At 35.1% G+C, this 21,362-nt stretch overlaps 1 long non-coding RNA gene across 1 annotated transcript; it reads right to left on the bottom strand.

Annotated features, from left to right (window-relative positions):
* Positions 1 to 12,923: 12,923 nt before the first annotated feature.
* Positions 12,924 to 14,993, bottom strand: LOC117688162 (uncharacterized). Its single transcript, XR_010713278.1, has 2 exons — positions 14,536 to 14,993; positions 12,924 to 14,366 (listed from the first exon to the last, which is right to left on the bottom strand). It is a non-coding gene; the product is annotated as an uncharacterized lncRNA (long non-coding RNA).
* Between the last annotated feature and the right edge of the window lie 6,369 nt (positions 14,994 to 21,362).

Raw genomic sequence — 21,362 nt, 5'->3', positions numbered from 1 at the left:
AACGGTGCTTTTTAAACATGGGTGGGTTTTTTTTACATGATGTCAGTAAGAGGCTGAAAATATAATGATGCAACATGTACAAATATGTTATTTACAAATAATTAAAAGAATTGTAATTATGCTTGATTTCACATACGGCATTAAAACTACTTGTAGGATTTTTCAACAATTACAATATTTCAAACAAAATGTTATACAATCTAATTACCATATAAAGTGATAAATTTACACACATTTACACCTACATGATGGGTCTCTTTTAAAACATCGAAATATTATATGAATAAATTACAAATAACTTGCTTTGAGTTACACAAAATGAATATAAAGCGCGTGCGCCACGTTGAGAAAACACTTCTACATAAAAATATGACGCTAATATTATCGAGATAAAATTTATCATATAATTGAACAAAGCAGTTCAGCATCAGACTAGTAATTTGACCTGCTTTTTGAAGAAGTGATCTGCCATGTCCATAAATCGAGCAATCCTGATCAAAGTCAGAAACTCATCATATCCAAGCGTTATGCCTGGATAGTTTGCCTCTTTCCTGTTGTCATAGATGTGGACATATTTGTAATCCCCTTGATATTTCACTATCACCCACTTTTCTCTTCCAAAAGTTTTAGCCAATTGCTTCAGTGTATTATTAAACTCAGTAACGTGATGCACGTTTTCGTACTCGCTCATGATGATAGAACGTGTTTTATCAACAACTTTGTAAATTGGAAGGGACGATATTAAGAATTTCAAAGTATTTATAACACCAAACAAAAAATATCATTGGTTAAATTGTGTGGGATAGGGTGGAGCATGTAGTTAGAGTGCTTGTTTCGACGACGCTAAGTTTGGATATGTACACATCGATGTCCCATCCGTATATACACAAAGCCTTTTTCCCTTTGTGGCCGCTAGCAAGTAAGACTCCAAAGTCATTTGAATTTCTATACAGCAAAACTTTACGTAACAATAGCAGACCATTAGCGTATTTGAAATTGCGTAATATTACCTACGGCTTTGTTATTGAATCCATGGTACAAATTACTAAATGAAACTTAGCAGTACTATTGTTAACTTTTACATGGTTTCATCTTTAAATAAAGCCATTTGTTATAAATATAATTTATTTTACGAAATATATTGACTTGATATATCCGTTCCAGCAGTTAACATTTTACTTTTTTAGAACTAACGACTCGAGGTTTCTAGATCGTTATGACGAAAAATAATGTGTTAAGATTTTAACATAACAGATGAATTTTACTATTTTAATATCTTCGGTCGGGCATGTTAACAAATATTGGCTCATTTTGATACAAAGAAAGGCCACAGCGGGAGACGTCGCTTAAAAGTAAATGAAGAAAGACCAGATTTGAGCTTACTCTTGATTGCAAATCAAAACAAAGGATTACCGTGCTATATTGGGTAATACCTGGTACGAACTAATGAATAATGAATGACTAGAGCTTTGTTAATTTTTACTTAGACTATTCCGATTTATAGAATCTTGTAATTTCTTAAGCATTTATAAAATTTCCACGAGGTGTAACATACAGCATTGTTTTACAGCGTGATACAAACGTTTCGACCTTTTTCTTTCTTTTTAAGTGGAAGTAAACTCGGCACTTGGTGATAATTTGGCACCTATAAAATAGTGAAATGTCTCCGAGCGGTGTTGCTCACTAGAAAGACACCAGAATTTAGATTTCACAGGTTATTTTCGTTTGACTGTTAATTTTAACAAATGATTGACGTCTTTTAAACGATTTGCTTCATTTCGAAATATTGATCAACATTTATGGTAAGAGTTATTTTAGGTTGCCTGGCAATAGCTTTGTTAACTAGTGCTTTGGATATTTGCTGTATCAGCATGTCCTACGCAGCGCGCCGACCAGAAAGTACGGGAAATGTTAACTATGACATAACAAAAAACAACAAGTCGTCGAAAATGCTAATAAATAAAGAAGTTTACAATTGTTATGGGTACGAAAACATTAAACCACATAAAAAATTACCTATGCGTGCAACTTTGTAGTCAAATAAGTCCAACAACTCTCCATACTGAAGTTTTATTCTGCAGCCACATCAACTTCTGACCAGACCGGCCATTCTGATAGTATTCTCTTTTGAGAAGTGGACATGTAGCGCGACCGAGCTTGCGGTCTTATTTCTCCACTATTCTCTATAAATTAATCCATTTTAATTCACCGCCACTTTCCTTCTTTGGTAGCGTAAATAAAAGTCCAATTATCTATTTACAAATTTATTCCATCTTCTTACATATTAACAATTTACACAAACATGGGTCACTTTCTAAATCTGCCTCTCGAACTACTCTACCTGTACATCTCTCACGCTTCCACCCATATATATATACATAACGGGGGCAGCTCCGCCGGACCTGCTAGTACCCGGCAGCTCCTCGGTAGCTGCCGATCAGTGATTACGTAATACACATACACACGCTTTTGTTGACAAACAAATCACTCTCTACAACTCCCCCCCCCCCCGACTAATATTTTGACCCCGTTCAAAATAAAAGTTAAGCATCGAAATTTAAAATCATACACTCACACACAAAATATATACACGAACGAATTAAAATATGCACATGAAACAATACAAACAAAATCAAGATAACTTTTACAAGTTTAACTTTGCAGTTTTAAACAATTCATAATTACATGGAATAATTTTCGTGGCAGTGGCGGTGTCTCTGTGCTTAAAAGTGTAGCGGAATTTCGGATAGAATGTCACTTATAAGAGCTTCCATGTCTACATCCCGATACCGTTATCGAGTGCGTGACACACGTAGTTTTATAGACAGGACTGCTGCGGTCAGGCTCCTTTTCTTCTTCAGGCGCAACATCACCATGTACACTCGGCGCAATGTTTTTTGAATGTCATAATAAGAAGGACACAATGACAACTGCATGATTGGAACCAATACACATTGACCACCGGTTGTTAACTCTAGTGCCAAAAATGTGTGTTTTCTAGATTTTCTGTGATAAAGCCAAGCAAATAGAATGACGACTAGAATAAATGATAAAGTTCCAATGATGATGTAAGCATGTAACAATGAAAATTCCTCAATTAACCAAGTTTGGGAATCTGAGGGTGCTGCAGTGGTTAAAGCTTTATAGATGAATGAAGGGACTTCCTGAGATTTGGCCATGTGAATATTTTGCATTAACATAAGTGCAATGTGCATTTTTCTAACCTTGAAGAACAACAAAATACAACATGCAAGTGCAATGGCAGCAATACTAATTGAAACAATTGTTGTTAATATATCATTAGTACTAGGCCAAGGTGGGGTTAATTCAATCTGTCCATCTATCAGAGGTTCTGCTAGATGTTGAAAAATTTTCTTTTCTTTCTTAGTTGCTTCTACCATTTTCTTTAAATTAAGATGACTTTTCAGATCGTTAGCCAAAAATTGATTGAAAGTATGATTGTACATCTGAAATTGAGGGATGGAAAAGGAAACTGGTTTTGAAAAAGTTGAATTTGCAGAGATATGAGATACTTGAGTATCATCAAAGAATTCCTGCAATAAAGCCAAATTTCCAGCGACGTCCCCACGCGCTTGGATTGCAGGTCATTGACCAATCAAAATTCAGTATTAGATGATTGGAAATATCAAAAGTGTGAAAATTTACCTACTAATGGCCTTTTTTCTTTTCTGGATCTACTTGAATTCCATTCTTAGAGATAATATGGCCTAAAAATTTGAGCTTTTTGACAGCAAAATGACATTTAGCTGGTTGCAATTTCAAATTAGCCTCTTTAAGTCTATCGAAAACTTGGCCTAAATGTTTCAGATGTTCTTCAAAGGATTTTGAAAAGATCAAAATGTCATCAACATAGACCAGAACAGATTTCCAGTTTAAACCTCGCAGAACGTTGGACATTAGGGTTTGAAATGAGATGGGGGAGTTTTGCAACCCAAATGGCATTCGCTTCCATTCATACACTCCGCTTTGAGTAATGAATGCAGCTTTCTGTCTGCTACCCTCATCAAGTTCCATTTGCCAAAAACCTGACATCAAATCTAAATTAGTGAAATATGCGGCTTTGGCTTCCCCTATTGTGTCAAAAACGCTTTCAATGTGGGGCAATGGAAACGACATTGGAACTGTTATTTTGTTTAAGGCTCTGTAGTCACATGCAAACCGATAGGTGTTATTTTTCTTTTTGACCAAAACTACAGGTGAATGCCACTCTGAATTTGATGGTTGTATACTGTCATTTTCTAACATTTCTTGAAGTTGCTTGTCTATTTCGCGAGTAGCTCGTGGAGATGTTCTGTAGAATGGGAGTCTGACCGGTCTGGACCCAGGTTGAATTTCAATGTGATGTTTGTGTAACCCTGTTTTGCCTAACTCTGTCAAATCTTTACCAAAGTTATCTCTATGTTCATGCAAAAATTTTAACAGTTCCTGTTTTTAGATGGATCTAACTCAGCATTTTCAAGATTGAATTGAATTTGAGCATGATTTTCAATGTCTGGGGAGATTTGATTTATTGTTGGACCTTTGGGTTTGTTTTGAGTTTGACAGTCAAATGGAAAAATTTGTTTTTCGTCAATTTCCATAGCATGGGCAACAATAAAATTGTGGGGCAAGTACACATCGTGAAAATTTGGGTTCATTATTCTGAACACAGCGTGACTACCTTTGATTTTCACCAAACATTTTGCAGCATTTAACCCTTTTGAGAATAGATTTTCATGGGTTCAAGTAGCACTTCAACATTGTGTTTTTGTCTTGAAATTTTGATTTCAACATTCATTTCTGATCTCTGGGGAACCATGATGGGCTTTGATAATCTTCCCAAACCTGCGTTAGTACTGATTGTGCATACATTTGGGGAACCATTGTCATCTGGTATGTGCATTGTGTTAGTACCAGAAAAGGTTAGTGTAGTGTTAGTAGCACATAAAAAATCTACACGTAATATGAATGAGTGATGTAAACCATCTACAACATGCACTCAGAATGAGTATTGAGCACCATTGATTGTAAATTCTAAGTCTAATTTGCCAAGAACTTCTAATCTTCTACCACTAGCACCTACTACATTTGGGAAATTTGGCGTTTGCAATTTTGAGCCATTGAATGCAGTTTCTCAAAGAATTGTTTGCTAATGATAGTTACTGCAGCACCAGAATCTACAAGAGCACTAGTCTTCTGACCCAAAACATTAACCAGAATTGTATTTTTTGACATGTGGGCAACCAGATTGATTTCAGGACATTTGTCATTGTGCCCATCTTTAGACGATCTAAAGACAGGCGCGATTTCCTATGCTGAATTTGTTTGCTTTAACCAATTTTGAATATCAGTCTGAGTGACTTTACCCGTTTTCAAATCATTAGTTAACCTACGACAGCACATCCATAAGTGGTTTGGTCTGTTACAATTTAAACAAATTTGGTTTCTGGCTCTACAATTGTAAAAAGAATCACAAGACTCACCACATCTTTGACATTTGCCCGAGGACTGCCGCGTCTGCTGCTGACCATTGGGTATGGGTCGGGGCATATGCTGGTACTGGGCCGGCTGCTGTGGCTGATTCGACTGCATCGCTTGAAACGGGGCGGGTTGGTGATACTGGGTCATCGGCTGATATTGCGTAGGTGGAAACTGTGCCTGATACTGAGGTGGCTGCGGCTGCTGGTACCTAGGGTTTTGACGGTATTGTCTCTGATTGGGCCTAGGTCTGTTGTTATGGAAACTTTGACTGTTCACCATATTCACCATGTTCATATTGGTTGTTTCCATATTCTGTATCCTATCTTCAAGGGACTTTACTGCCGTGCACAGCGATGCGTTGGTGGCACTCTGGATGGCATTGGTGTCCGGTTCCAGACTCTGTGCAAGCTCTGCTAACAGAGCCTGAGTACGGAGGTCCTCCATTGTTGTTGGGTTGTGGCGAATAAGATCTTTCCGGATGTTTTGCTTGAATCCGCCAATGAGTCTTCCCATTAATTTTTGTGAATCAACTTTCAAATCTGTTGCTTTTTCCGATACACGTTGGATGAACTCTTCCACAGATTCGTTTTCTCCTTGTATGAATTTCAAAAGATCGAACGCATGATGTGACACAGGTTTGAATCGGTTAATGAAGGCTGTGTGTATGGCTGTTAATGATGATTTCACCGTGGTATCTAGTGCGTTGAACCATGTTTCCGCAGTTCCAAGGAAGAAAAAGGGGAGGTATAGGATGGCTTTCTGCTCCGTCAGTCCTTGGAGGTTAACAAGAGCCATAAATTTAACCCACCATTGTACCGCGGAGGTCATCCCATCGAACTTCTCGAGTCGCACACTTAACCGGTCCGGAGTGTTTGATGGTGGCGTGTTGTAGGACATGGGGGGCGGTGTTGTCAATGGCTGAACATGTACATCTTGCTGAACTTGTTGCTCTCTCTCCATGTTCCTTATTCTTTCTCGGAGTCCTTGCATTTCGTCCTCCTGGTCCACTTGTCGTGTCCTTTCCTGCTCTATCCTCGCTCGCAATGCTATGATTTCCTCTTCTTTTTGCTGAAGTAGTTCTTGTCTTATGCTTGGGGGTGATGATGTGTCCTCCTGATTGCTATTTGACGGAGTTCCGGTATGAGGCATATTCAATACAAATGATGGTAAGATGTCTAAACTATCACTTCCTTTAGAACGCAAAAAGTACCTTGACATAAAGGATCCTTTGGATTCCCACCAACTGTCACGTTTTGCTTTTTGTCCTTAATAACGTGATCTGAATTCACTATAAATTTGGGGAAATTTAACTTTAATTTGAACACTCGCTTGCTGTGATGAACTAAATTTAACTCGCTGAAGTAATTTCTTATTGGTGTCAGCTCTACTGACGTTGCTATATGTTGAACACAATCTGTCGTGGCTGCAATCCAAATACGAAAAATGATGATAAAATATGAATACAAGTTTATGGAATGGAGCGTCGCATGGAAGTGTTATAAACAACAGTCACCAGTTACAAAAGTTTAAGTTCATTTACGTTTAATATTTTAAAACTCTGGTGACCGTAACAGAGGTATAAACAAGATGTAATAAAAATATAACCTCTGTATTATTAATTAACAATATGAAAAATAATAAAATCCAATGTAAACAATATAAAGAATATAAACAAAGACTTAACGTCGAGGAAATTCGAACTAAAACTTGACAACGCGTATGTGAATTAGAACCAAAAGCGATTACAAAGATCTTAAACGATGAACGATTTGAAAGCCTTTATGGTATAATTTTATCTAATTTAACTGTCAATATTTACTGAGAACTTACAATTTGATCTAAACATGATTCCCGTATTTTGTTTCCCGAACTAACTTTAAATTACCTCCTTTTACTAAAGAGTCTCTTTAACTTAGAAATGGCGCTAAATTCAAATTCTAATTTACCACGCATCAATGCAACAAACAAAAGTATTTCATTTACTTGTCTATTCTACGACTATCAAAATAAAACTATTTACTAAAAAAATACACGTGTTAACGGCAAAACTTAGACGGATGAAAAAGCAATTATTCTGTCTCCTAGCCGATAGGTTAATAATGAATTATTTCATAAACGACAAAGCTCAAATTTAGAAACTTATTCCTTTAAAATCATAACTTATTTAAATACCAAAATTAAAAAATAAACGTTTAAGCAAATTATTAATTTCTTAAAATCAAACTTTTATGAACTTTGAAACAATAGAAAATAAAATAGAGAGCAATATACCTGCAATCCAAATAAGAAAAATGATGATAAAATATGAATACAAGTTTATTGAATGGAGCGTCGCATGGAAGTGACCGAGTTAGGCCAAATTTCCAGCGACGTCCCCACGCGCTTGGATTGCAGGTCATTGACCAATCAAAATTCAGTATTAGATGATTGGAAATATCAAAAGTGTGAAAATTTACCATTTTAAGAAAAAACCTATTAGTGATAAATCACGTGACCCGTACAGTTTATCCGTTTAATTGACATAACTCAGCGCAGCTGTACATAGCCGTGGGTCATTTGCAAAAAGAAAAAAAGTACAATAAAAATGAAACTTGATTACGTAATTGATTAAGCCTATTTCGGACTAGGCCGGATATCAAAGACTGATAAGTAAACTATTTACACACAATACAATTGTGTTAAAACTACACAATGAGCATACACAAATAAAATTGATTGAGTTATAGGCATATAAATGTATAGAAAGAGGTTTACATATAGAAAATAGTCTAAACAGTTTTTAAAATATTGACTGAAGATCTAATGAAACTGATGAAAATGGTCAATAATAAAACGCTAATTTAAAAAGTGTGTCTTGAGTAACTTTTTAAAATTGGTCAGATTTTCTTCGAGTCTTAAAACTGCGGGAAGACTGTTCCAGAGTTCAGCTGCACTGACATCGAAACGCCGATTTCCATAAAATTTGGTACGTGCCTTGGGCTTAACCAGAAATCTCGAGTTCTCTGATCGAAGTGATCTTGATGGAAAATATACATCAACAAGGTTCTGAATGTATGCCGGTGACTTTTCTTGCAACGCCTTGAAAACAGTCAAAACTAGTTTGTATTGAATTCGAAATTCCACTGACAACCGGCACCGGTGTGATATGATCATGCTTCTTGGTTCTTGGTAACATTTAACTAGTACATCCAAGGACCTGTCGAGATTATGAAGCTTGCCCAATGATGTTAAGTCATTTCTAAATTTTGATACACATGTATATCGATCTTACGGAGTTTGCGGAAAGTTATGATTTTGCGTTCTTTTAAAGGTTTGGATTTATGTAACTGAACGCTTACGGCAAAATGGTCACCTCCAGCGTTGCCGTTGTTATCACAGAGAGCAGGGTCTTGGATTGTGATAATGAAAGCTGTACCCTTTATCTCTTTCCAATCCACTATTTCTAAACCAAATACAAATTTCAATGAATATTTTACTTCAAATGGCCTTGGACAGCTCTCGCATATTCTAAAGAATAAGTTAAATCCTTTTTAATTATAGAGGGTTACTTATGCTTGTTTATCCCATATTGACCCCGCAAATCAAATAAACTGTTGCAAAATAAATTTAAGAAATGTTTCATGAAAACTTCCCTTCATTTTTTAAGATTTTAATTTGCATTAAAAAATGAATGAATGGACATTTTGGTTTGTGACACAAAAGAAATATCTGCAATATCGTAAAGGAAAGTGTACTACAGCCTACCGTTAAAGCTAAATGTTTCAATTGAATCAAAATTGTTTGATTAGATAATTACCATCAGGCTTGATATTTCTTGTCATGAATGTACCAGTTAGCGATAATGCTTTAACATAAAGAAAAATCAACACCATATGAGTTGATTTTTCATATTTATTTTCTTTATAAAGTTGGACACACTGCAAACTTCACTGGCATCAGTGGAACGAAGGGAAGCATGTTGAACTTCAGCATAGCTGATAAAACGGATTGTATGCTGGCCACATTGAGTGACGAAAATAAGTTGATGAAGATCAGAGAAGGCAAAACCATGCAGTTAAGAAATTTCCTTGTGAAAGGAAATAGGGTTGTCTTATCTACCCATTCAAAGATCATTTTTGCGCCTCTTCTAAATTTGACGAAAGAGCAGACAGATAAAACTGTGCTGCTCATAACACCAACTTCACCTTCCAAAACAATAAGAGAGGCTCTGGATATGCCCATAAGGGGTATTATATCAGTACAGGGACAGGTTATTCGGGTAAGTACTACTTAATTTAGCTTATTTTTTGGATATCTTCGGCCCTTTAACACATCAGGCCATGCAGGCAAATTGCACGTTATGAGCGATATGATATTCTGACTGCACAGTCTGGTGTGTTAAAAAATATAATTGTAATGCTATTATTTATGTTAGAGTTAATGTTTATTTGTATGTAATATTTGTGTATCCTCGCTTTAACGCCTTTACACACCATCTTTTTATAAAAAAAAAATTCAGATAAGGTGCATTATGGGACAACCGGAACAAAAGTTCCCTTGCTAAAAATAGACTAGGTCTTTTCCGTTTTATTTCCGATTTAGATTATGCTAGAAAAAATCCCACACCTAATGTTATGCTAAAACTGCATTTTTTAAACATTTTTTTTCTTTCAATATCTATAATCATAAACCATCAAATAAAGATTCTTTGGCTACAAAGCAGTGCAGTACTTACTGTTACATCGTTTTCCATTGAATTTGGTTAATATGGCCATCTTGGCAGGGTCAACTTTTTGGCCGCATCTACCAACAAGAATGTCCCGCACGTCCTCTGCTCCATGATTCAAAATTCGTATACAGGGCGCAACAACTAATTCGATGCAGTTCGCTACACCATTGTTTGCTATACATAATCCGCATCTGGGATAGCCACCGATAATAGTTGGCAAAATTGCCAACATGAAATACCTGATGTACATGAACCCAAAAAAATCGCTTGACCATATGCATTGTCTCTGACTAATATGGCGTCCAAATATTCCCTCTGAAACTCAGCGCGTGCAAAATTGTCACATGACAGCACGGATACCCATATTAGGTATCAACGGATACTGACAAAAATGCGGGTCCTTTTTTTATATAAATTAAAGTTGATGACATATGTAGTTAACAGTAAACCGAAACTGTTCGCAACATGGCGGATTTCTCTGAATTATTGTAAGTAACAAGTGAAAAGCTGTCAATATGACAGCAAACCGGGTTTTCTTTTATGTAAACTGTATCCATGAACCATGTCAACCCTTATCCAGTGAAATGGAGTACCCTACATGTATATACAACATTTTGCCAAAAAATGACTAAGTTCAAAAGCTAGTATTTTTTTCATATATTATCGGAAATCAAAATCCTAGCAATATGCACACCTCTGATATATGTACAATTGATCTGCAAAAGAACAACTTCCTATCTTGAGAACTGTAGGAGGAGTTATCCGTACAATGAGGGTACCCTATATGCAATATTTTGCCAAAAAATGACTAAGTTCAAAAGCTGGTATTTTTTTCATAAATTATCGGAAATCAAAATCCTAGCAATATGCACACCTCTGATATATGTACAATTGATCTGCAAAAGAACAACTTCCTATCTTGAGAACTGTAGGAGGAGTTATCCGTACAATGAGGGTACCCTATATGCAATATTTTGCCAAAAAATGGCTAAGTTCAAAAGCTGGTATTTTTTTCATAAATTATCGGAAATCAAAATCCTAGCAATATGCACACCTCTGATATATGTACAATTGATCTGCAAAAGAACAACTTCCTATCTTGAGAACTGTAGGAGGAGTTATCTGTACAATGAGGGTACCCTATATGCAATATTTTGACAAAAAATGACTAAGTTCAAAAGCTGGTATTTTTTTCATAAATTATCAGAAATCAAAATCCTAGCAATATGCACACCTCTAATATATGTACAATTGATCTGCAAAAGAACAACTTCCTATCTTGAGAACTGTAGGAGGAGTTATCCGTACAATGAGGGTACCCTATATGCAATATTTTGCCAAAAAATGACTAAGTTCAAAAGCTGGTATTTTTTCGATAAATTATCGGAAATCAAAATCCTTGCAATATGCACACCTCTGATATATGTACAATTGATCTGCAAAAGAACAACTTCCTATCTTGAAAACTGTAGGAGGAGTTAGCCGTACAATGAGGGTACCCTTTTGGCAGCCGCCCGCCCGCCCGCCCGCCCGCCCGCCCGCCATTTTCACCATTTTAATAACCGGATTTTTCCGTTGGAAAACCCGGTTAAAAATAATAATTTCTTAAATGCCTTTATAAGTAATTTCAGAAAAAAAACAAGAATTCCAGCATTTATATTTTAATTTTTTAACATGTTCAACTTTTAAGATATAATTAAATACCTTGTACGAATTATTACACGTTATACTTAGTTTTAAAATAACTATCTTCATGAGCTTTTTATTAAACAAAATTTTATAAAAACTTAATGACTTACAATATATATCTATCAATTCTTACAAGGTGTGTGTAATGTCAAAGAAAAACTCTGTGCATATATGTGTGATAGGGTGTGTTCATGCATTTAATTTCTCTAGCTTATTTTGTTGATTAAGGTGTGATTTTAAAACATCTCCCTTATAACGTTAAAAATAGATTTCTAAAAAGACTTTTTATAAAGTTATCTTTTTTTATTAACTTTTTTTTTAATTCAAACGTTTTAAGTTTGGGTTAATTAATGCGTTTGGAATCATTGTATCTCTGTTATAAAAGTATAGTACATAGTTCAAGCACCTAAATCTTTAATGGTATGTTAACTACTTATATGGTCTGTTTCTTGTTATTAAAAGGCCTCCCTGTTCTTCTGAAACACCTAGGACAGGGACAAAGACAGAAGACACTGCAGCACCCTCCGTACTGAAATCTTTGCTGTCGAATAGTAAACAACAAACAGCAACCCCGACAGTTAAACAAGAGATGGACACACAAGACACAGGGAGCTGCGAAAACAGAACTTCCTTTCAAAAGGTAAAGATATACACTAATTTCCTTCAAATTTTATTTATATTTATATGTAAGATATTACCAATATCCTTTCAAAAAAAAATTGAAGCATCGTCTTTTTTATCTTTAGATACACATCCACTAGTACTGCTAGTGCGTCATCGCCTAGTACCTGTACCTATTCGCCTCCTATCGACGAGAACTGGCCCCCCGCCACAAAATCGACATCATTTTCAAATGTGGAGGATTCTATCCTCACGACCTTTAGGTAAATCAGTTGATGTGACTATTGTATAGGATATAAAATATAATTTAATATATATCTTTCTTTCTCTCTCAGCGAAATAAATATTTGTATGATGATAATTTTATCTGATTACTAGTATTCACTTTTAACATAAATTTGTATTTTTGTAATAGGAGAAAGAACCCAAACAAATACGAGGCCTTAAATCAGAGGTTCGTCGAGCCCCATGTAACCGCTTCGCGAGAATTTCAAGGTTTAAAGGCCCTTCAGAAACGCATATTCATGGATATGCAACAAAGTGAAATCATTCTCAACTATCTGGCTGACAAATACACAGATGATCATGAGCCAGAAAAGAAGCGTGTTAAGTTTTCTACCATTCGATAAACAGATTGTGAAATGAACAAAATAGTGATGAACCGTTACGTAAGTTTTCAGTATGGCAAATTTGTTTTAAATGATTTAAACATTAACCTTTTTTATATAATAAATCAGAGTCTTGAATCTCTGTACAATGTTATGTGATGTGAACAAAACTACAGATGTTTTAGTTTTACCATGTATACAGTCCTTTATATGCATGTATTGAGTCACTATTAAATTATAATTACAATCGGTACGAATGTTTTGTCATAAATCATGCTTCTAATATACTTCTGGTCCTCGGATTATGAAACGACTTAGACTAGAGTCAAAGTCTTCAAGTTTGCACATTTTTTATTACTTATAAATTAAAAGTATCATACGCTTACAAGAGCAGCTTAATTAATAGATGAAAATGAGACATACCTTTAGGCGGAATAAAAACTAAATAAAAATAAGCTACATAGTTATATGCACATAAATATATATACCATATACATGTATCTTATACCCAGAGTGTAAACACATTTATAAGGACATTTAATCTAAATAACTGAAAAGTAAATAATGCTTTAATATCTCTATTTATGCATGACTTTATTATATAAAACCCATTCTTTCTGTATAACTGTTGGAAAGAATACTTACTGATTAAAATGTCCTTCAGTTTCAACTTGGAAAACGCTAATTTTCCTCTCTTCCCAACCCAGTTGACTTCCCTTGCAAGTTTATTTGAAAACATGAAAGCCAGTAATCTGCGCACCGTTTTCGTCATGTTCTCTTCACCAATTGGGCTGAGGAATTTAACCTAAAAACAATTTTGTTAATTTAAAAACATGTTTAAAATATATTGACTTGAACAAACTTTATAAGTATTTAAAAGTTAAGACCAGTCTACTTGTCTAAAAGCTTTATAAAGTTGTAAAAGTCTTCATATACAAGTTGATCTAAATACATATACTAGAAATTAGATGGAAAAAAACTTTTAAATTGTCCTTTAATTCCTTTAAAATTCATAAAAATATGTATATTTACCATTTTATTGGCCATATCCTCTTCCTTAAGTTTCTCTTCAAATTTCCAAACTTCATCTTGAGTTTGGATGGGAAACAGTTTAGCTAATTCTCCATCTATTTTTGCCTGATCCACAATGGTGCTGCTCCCTATGTCATTTTCTATCAACACAGCATTAATAAGCTTTGTGTTAAAATTGACTTGAACCTTCACCTCCTCCATCACCATGGGGAGTTTTCTCTCAAAGCCTACCATGTATTAATGAATGTAAAAATTCTAAAACATGGTAAATACATTATATGAATTATTTGGGCTAGAAAGTTGAATGTCCACACAGTTAAATTTAATTGAAATGATGATTATTTTAAAGTGATATATTAATATACACACACTCTCTCTCTCTCAAAACGTTCTTACTTCCTATGTTGCTTCTTTGCTCAAACAAAGTTGGCAGGGCTGTCGGTGGTGAGGCAGGTGATGAGCTTCTGGGTGGTGTAGTAGGGGATAGGACAAGTCGTCTAGGAGTTGATTTTCGTGATCTGTGAATCAAAAGTTCACTTTCATAATCAGGCTGAGATTGTGGAATTGGCGGTGCTATTGTAGGTGGGCGTGGTGGACTTGGGGCTTTTTTAGGTGCAGACTTCCTTGGTGACTGTCTACGTGGAACTACAACATCTTCATCATCTGTGTCGTCAGTGTCATCCAACACGAAGCGTGGATTTGGTCTTTAAAAAATTGCAAATTTATACTCATACATATACATATGTAAGAATCTTTTCCTTGTATTAGTTAAATGCACCTAATAAAGTGCAAAAATTCATCAATTGTTTTGATAACCATGCAAAAAAAATAGAAACAGTTTTAAGGTGGTTCAATACAACAGCTGAATAGTATAATAATATTAAATATTATATACAGTTATAAAATTAAATATAACATAAAAAACATGTAATTATAGTATTTATATTAAATAAATCCAAAGATTCTTTTCTTATAATATTATCTTCTTTTATAATATTGGTAAAAAAAATCACACGAGAAGTTCAGAACATATTGCTGCTTTGCATGCATATTTTTTGCCACTAATAATTGAAGTGGTTGGTGTCAATAAGGATGTGTAGACCAATATACGCCTTGATTTCCTGAAGGAGAAGTGTCAAACCAATACGCGTCACGGTGACCCCTTTTCTCTAATTTCTGAACAGCGTACCTTTTGGTTTCAATGGAAACTTTCTGGAAGAAATCCTCTGATACAACCAGAAAGAAGGTGTTCAACATATTGTCATTCGGCGTCAAATCCGGACTTGATCCGGTTTTCTTTAAGAAGGGTACGGTCGACACTGGATACAATTCGCTGGACAAAAAACTGGGAGCTTCTGAATCGCTGAACTGACCAGAGAGTCTCCAAGGATGACTGGTAGTTTGGATCTTCTGGATCGCTGATCTGACTAGAGAGTCTCCAAGGAAGACTGGGAGTTTGGATTATCATCGTCAATCGTATCAGATGAAAAAGAATTCAAAGGATCGCCATTGTTTATGTCTGAACCCGCAGAACTGCTGTTTAAATCGTCGTCGGATGAAACACTGGCACTTTCAGATTTCCCTTTTTCAGGTCTACTTTACCTTTGACCCAGTCACGAAGAGTTTGAGTTGGAACTTTAAACTGCATTGCAGCCTTGTAAACACTCGCCCCTTTATCCTTGACAGCAAGCTACGCATTCATGAGTTGAGTTGCGGACTGTACTGTCTAAATCTACTATTTGATTTTTCCTTTGCGGTCTAAAAATATGAAATAGGATCTTTAATTAAATTTTATAATTTTTCTTCTTAATACAAAGAAATAATTTTATTTAATGAATTTAATTTAGGATATACTTTCATTTCATGTTTTTGAAACAAGACCAAATCTACCATTGTAAATAGGTGACGACAACATACAATATCCACAAATTCAAACTTTTTTACAACTGATTGAACTCCAATCTTTAAAGTCCCATCCAGCTGTGTCATATACCGTTACTTCATCAGGATGAAAGTCTTCTACTTATGAAACACACTCATGTGCTTTTCATGGTTAATAATAGGGTTGATGTTGCTGAACTTCAATAATCATTGATGTTCCTTCTACATGTTGAACTTCAACAAGCATTGCATCTGTTTTTTAGTTGTACATTTCAATCAGAAAGTAGATGACTCTCCTCCGAAATCCTGTGAAAAGGAATATAATATAGATTTAAAACGAAAACGTACGCCATTTACCACCCAAAGCATCATGCTTTGGCACAGATTTTAGTCTCAAAAAGATCCTTCTATAATAAAATATGTAACATGTCTAACTGTACTCTCTTTCTTCAGGTATTGAGGTTGTCGGTTTGGTTGCCGGGTTGGTATTGAGGTTGTTGTGCACGTAGTTCTTGACTTCAGAGTTGTCGGTTTGGTTGTTATTGTGGTCAGAGGTGTAGTATCAACATATACAAGCAGCAAATTTAAACAAAACTTGCTAGAATGATCCACAAAATACTTGATATCTAGCACATTATAAAGATATGAGATCGTGATACAGGTTTTTTTTTCATTTCCTACAAAGCTAGTATGAAAAATAAAGTATATCATTAAAACGAGTCCATAATGTTAGTTTTATCAGAGACATAAATAACAGAAATTGGCAACTGCATGGCATCTCACAAATCCCGCGGTTCTCTCCGGCTTCTTCCCACACCAATGACCCCCTCGCGCTAACATCCGTGCCAACGAGAGATATTAATATAAGTTGTAGAACTTGCTTATCAATCGTTGTAAAATAAATAAAGTTCAGTTCAATCCCGCGGTCCCTAATGTAAGGTATCCCCAGTTTAAATTAGTATAACTTAATATAATTTAATAAAACCTACTCTCAAAACTTGAAAGATATTGTATTTAATGAGTTTGTTTCATATAAACAATATTAAAAGGGAAGTTTTAGGTTGCAGTCGCCAGTAGTATAGAGTGAGGGTTTTTACGCCCAAAGTCAAATTTGCACATCTGACGCCATATGAGGTCCAGATAGCGTAATCTTGAGTCGCCAGGCTAATGAGGGAGAAAGGGGTGGATCACACCCCAGGGGGTGTTTGAAGTGTCAGGAAGGTGTGAAGTCATTGATAAATTTATATTTGTGTGAGTGAATAAAATATGCATATTTTATATCGTTCTATATTATATATCCGAACTTTGTGTTTGATTGAGAGATTGTATACGTAAATATCTATGTTCATGTAGTTATTATCTACATTTAATATAACAGAGAAAAATGTTTTAATTGTAGTACATTGCAAAATGAAGAGATTTGTAAAGATTTAAAAACGAAATAGAGTTTACGAATGGCAGTGGCACTAAATAGATCCAAAGCATTTGGTTTTCAGCAACAATTTTTACAAATATTCCAGTCCGATAACGGTCACAGTTTTACGTCTTTCACAGTCACGCGAACGGTACAATAAACAGGCATTAACGGGACAAGTCCATTCAAGAGAGATGTTTGTTATCTTGATTTTTTGTTTTTTCGTATCTGGACTTTCTATGTTCGGAAGGTTTCCTCAAAGTTTTCTGACCAGAGACCACATCATTGACTGCAGTGAAGTGAAGTTCGTAAGTTCAACACAAGTTGAATTTGTCCGCCATGTTTACTGACCTTGACCGGTCTTATTTTTGGACAGCCAATGAGAATTCAGGAGCGGATCTTGAACTGAATATAGGAATTCCCCTATTATAAACATAATTAACGCGGTAAATATGAATTTTCTATTACATACCATTTCCTTAAAGTGATAGAACGAGGCAAGATCGATTATCTACACTGACATTCACGTTATCAAGCCCATCAAAACTCCAAGCGTAAATCCCATAATATCACGCGAGAACTGTCATGGCTGCTGAAAAAGACGACTGGTAAACATGCTGATGTGTTTTATCTGGTTTTGGTTTATATATGGTTAATTAGTTCAACCTGAATTAAAAAATTATTTCATCTTAAGGAGGTCAAATATAAAATCGATCTTTTCAGACCGAAGTCAGTCGCATTAAAAGATTAATTTTGCACCATTACGGAGATCCTATGGAATTGTAGCCCTCTCCAGTAAACACCAGTTATAAAAAATCGGAGAGGGCTACATTATTGCAGCTAGCCTTAACCTTCATGTACCCGCGTATTCAAATTTGGTGGGATACATGTAATCACCTGCCCGCATTTTCCAGCTTTATTTCTTGCGCATTTACATGTAAAATCCGAACGCGCAGTTAAAAATACCGTCTACAATCAGCAATTCCAGAAACTCTTTCTACTGTGCATAGTCCACACGGAAGTATACGTGGTAGTTGTTAGATTTTCTGTGTTTATTAGAAACTCAACTTATGACGTCAGCACTACTTGTGCACAATATACAGGGTGGCACTTAAACATTATCAACTAACACCCCCTTCCTTTAAAGAGAAAAAAAATGCAAGTCCATTATAAAGTTCATACTGCACTTTTGATGCTTTTGTATCTTCATATAGAAACGGAACTTCATAAACACAAACACTTATAGAATAAACAAGTCACAGAATCTTATGGTCATAATGTAGTCCTTGAAGTTTAACGGTAATTTGGCATTTCTTTTTTTATTCATTTTTTATCATGTATATTTTAGAATGTTCTGTCATTGGAAAACTCGAATCAGAAGAGGAATCGCCGCCTGCTTTGATTTTCTTCAAAAAACGAAGAAGAAAAAGAAGTGCTGGTAATCTTCATTGTTGCAAAATTTTGGACACCATCCGATGTATCTGGAAAGCAGCTATGCTTAATATTGGATGTTATATTGTATTTGATTTAGAGTACCCATCAATATATGGACAATTTTTGGGTTTTCTTCAACATAGGGTAGTTGGAGACATACTCACACAGAATAAATGTACTAATTGGATAAATTTTTGTGAGCTGTACATGGCCCATGTCCAAAAATATAGTAATTGTGAAAAATATTGTTTAACAACTTCCCCTTATTCCAGCATGGGCCTGTACTATTCATAAAATAATAGCTTTATCTTTTTGTACACTTGCTTTGAATATAGGCAGTAACATTTTTTAATAAGGAATGGTATTCGTAGCATTAAGTCGATTACGTACATTAGATGGACTTTTATTGCTGTGACCTCAAATATGACCCATGTGGGTGGGGTTTGTTTCCTACCCCCTTACTACTCAAGGGTGAGAAGAAAACACAATTTGTCGTCAATAACAATCATCAGACTACTTCCGAGACCTGTAACACGTTATTTAAGTGCTCTAGAGTACACTGACAGAGTACACAAAGCAAACGCCTTGCTAAAAGAACAGTGCGCAAAGTTTAACTCCACATATTTGAGACTAAAAGGCTTTACGAATTGTACAGACAATATATTCCTGGATGGCGTACACCTACACTCACATGGGATGCGGCAATAGTACCGACTGATGCGGGAAATTCTTTAAAAAATCAGAACAATAAAGCCTATAGCCATGATGGCAGGTGCTTCTGGCTATTCTGTTTATTTACATGACTGTTGTAGAAATATGAACATGTAATAAGCATTGTCCGTAATGAAATGCACTGGGTTCAATTTCAATATTAATCATGATCTTTTTTTTCAGATGATCTTATTCATTCCAAACTTTGTATAATTATTTCTTTTTATAACAATTTTATTTAAAACAGGAATATATATAAAAGTATATTGTCATTTGGTCATTCTATATTTGATGACCTAACTGTTCATGTTTTGAATTGCACAATTAGTAGACTATAGTAAATTAATAATCATATTTTCCTGTTTAGCTACCTGTATAGTAGTATATTCTGACATAGTAGATTGGGCTACACGGTCTACACCAAAACTGCTTATTTTTGTTGGACATTTTGCAAGAGTTAAAGGTAATGTATGCCACATACCTTTTAATGTGAACATTTGAACAAATGAAAAGCTGTCAAATATGCCAGCAACTGGGTTTTCATTAATGTAAACTGTATCCATAATCCATGTCAACCCGTATCCAGTGAAATGGAGTACTGTATCCAGTGAAATGGAGTACCATATCTGCAATATTTTGCCAAAAAATAACTTAGTTCAAAAGCTGGGGTTTTTTTAAACTTAATTATCGGAAATCAAAATCCTAGCAATATACACACCTCTAATATAAGTACAATTGATTTGCAAAAGAACAACTTTTTATATTTAAAACTGTAGGAGGAGTTATCCGTACAATGAGGGTACCCGATATGCAATATTTAGCCAATAAAAGAGTAAGTTCAAAAGCTGTTTTTCCCCCCATAAATTACCAGAAATCAAATTCCTAGCAATATGCATACCTCTGATACATGTACAATTGATCTGCAAAAGAACAAGTTCCTATCTTGAAAACTGTAAGAGGAGTTATCCGTACAATTATGGTACCCGATATGCAATATTTGGCCAAAAAATGAGTAAGTTCAAAAGCTGGGGTTTTTTCATAAATTATCGGAAATCAAATTCCTAGCAATATGCATACCTCTGATACATGTACAATTGATCTGCAGAAGAACGATTTCCTATCTTGAAAACTGTAAGAGGAGTTATCCGTACAATGAGGGTACCCTATATGCAATATTTTGCCAAAAATGACTAAGTTCAAAAGCTGGTATTTTTTCATAAATTATCAGAAATCAAAATCCTAGCAATATGCACACCTCTAATATATGTACAATTTACCTGCAAAAGAACAAATTCCTATCTTGAAAACTGTAGGAGGTGTTACCCGTACAATGAGGGTACCATTTTGGCAGCCGCCCGCCCACCATTTTTACCATTTTAATAACCGGCTTTTTTTCGTTGGAAAACCGGTTAAAAATGAATTAATTTACTTAAGTGAGATGAGATTGATATAAAAACCAGATAATAATGCACTGAATTTCTGATATAGCTCTGGCTTTGTTCAGAAGAACAAGCTCTGGCTTATACTTATTTGAAGCAATTCATGTAGCAGTGTTTTAAGGTCCAACTACACTGGAAGTAGTAATATGAACTGTAATAATATAAACTATACTAATGAAGCTGTCCTATTTTAGTGAAGCAGTCTATATTGTGAACATTGTTTTTCACTGCAATTGTAGTAAAGTTATACATGATCTATGCATTAAATTCGCGGCGTTAGCAGAGAAATAGTTTTCCTTTTAATTATAATGTTGAGTCTTTATCCAGGACGGCTTCCGCAACTT

The sequence above is a fragment of the Magallana gigas genome, chromosome 1, assembly GCF_963853765.1.
Source record: "Magallana gigas chromosome 1, xbMagGiga1.1, whole genome shotgun sequence".
In the NCBI taxonomy this organism is placed as follows: Eukaryota; Metazoa; Mollusca; class Bivalvia; order Ostreida; family Ostreidae; genus Magallana; species Magallana gigas.
Note: the sequence above shows the minus strand (reverse complement) of the source record. Positions and strands in the feature narration are given on the sequence as shown.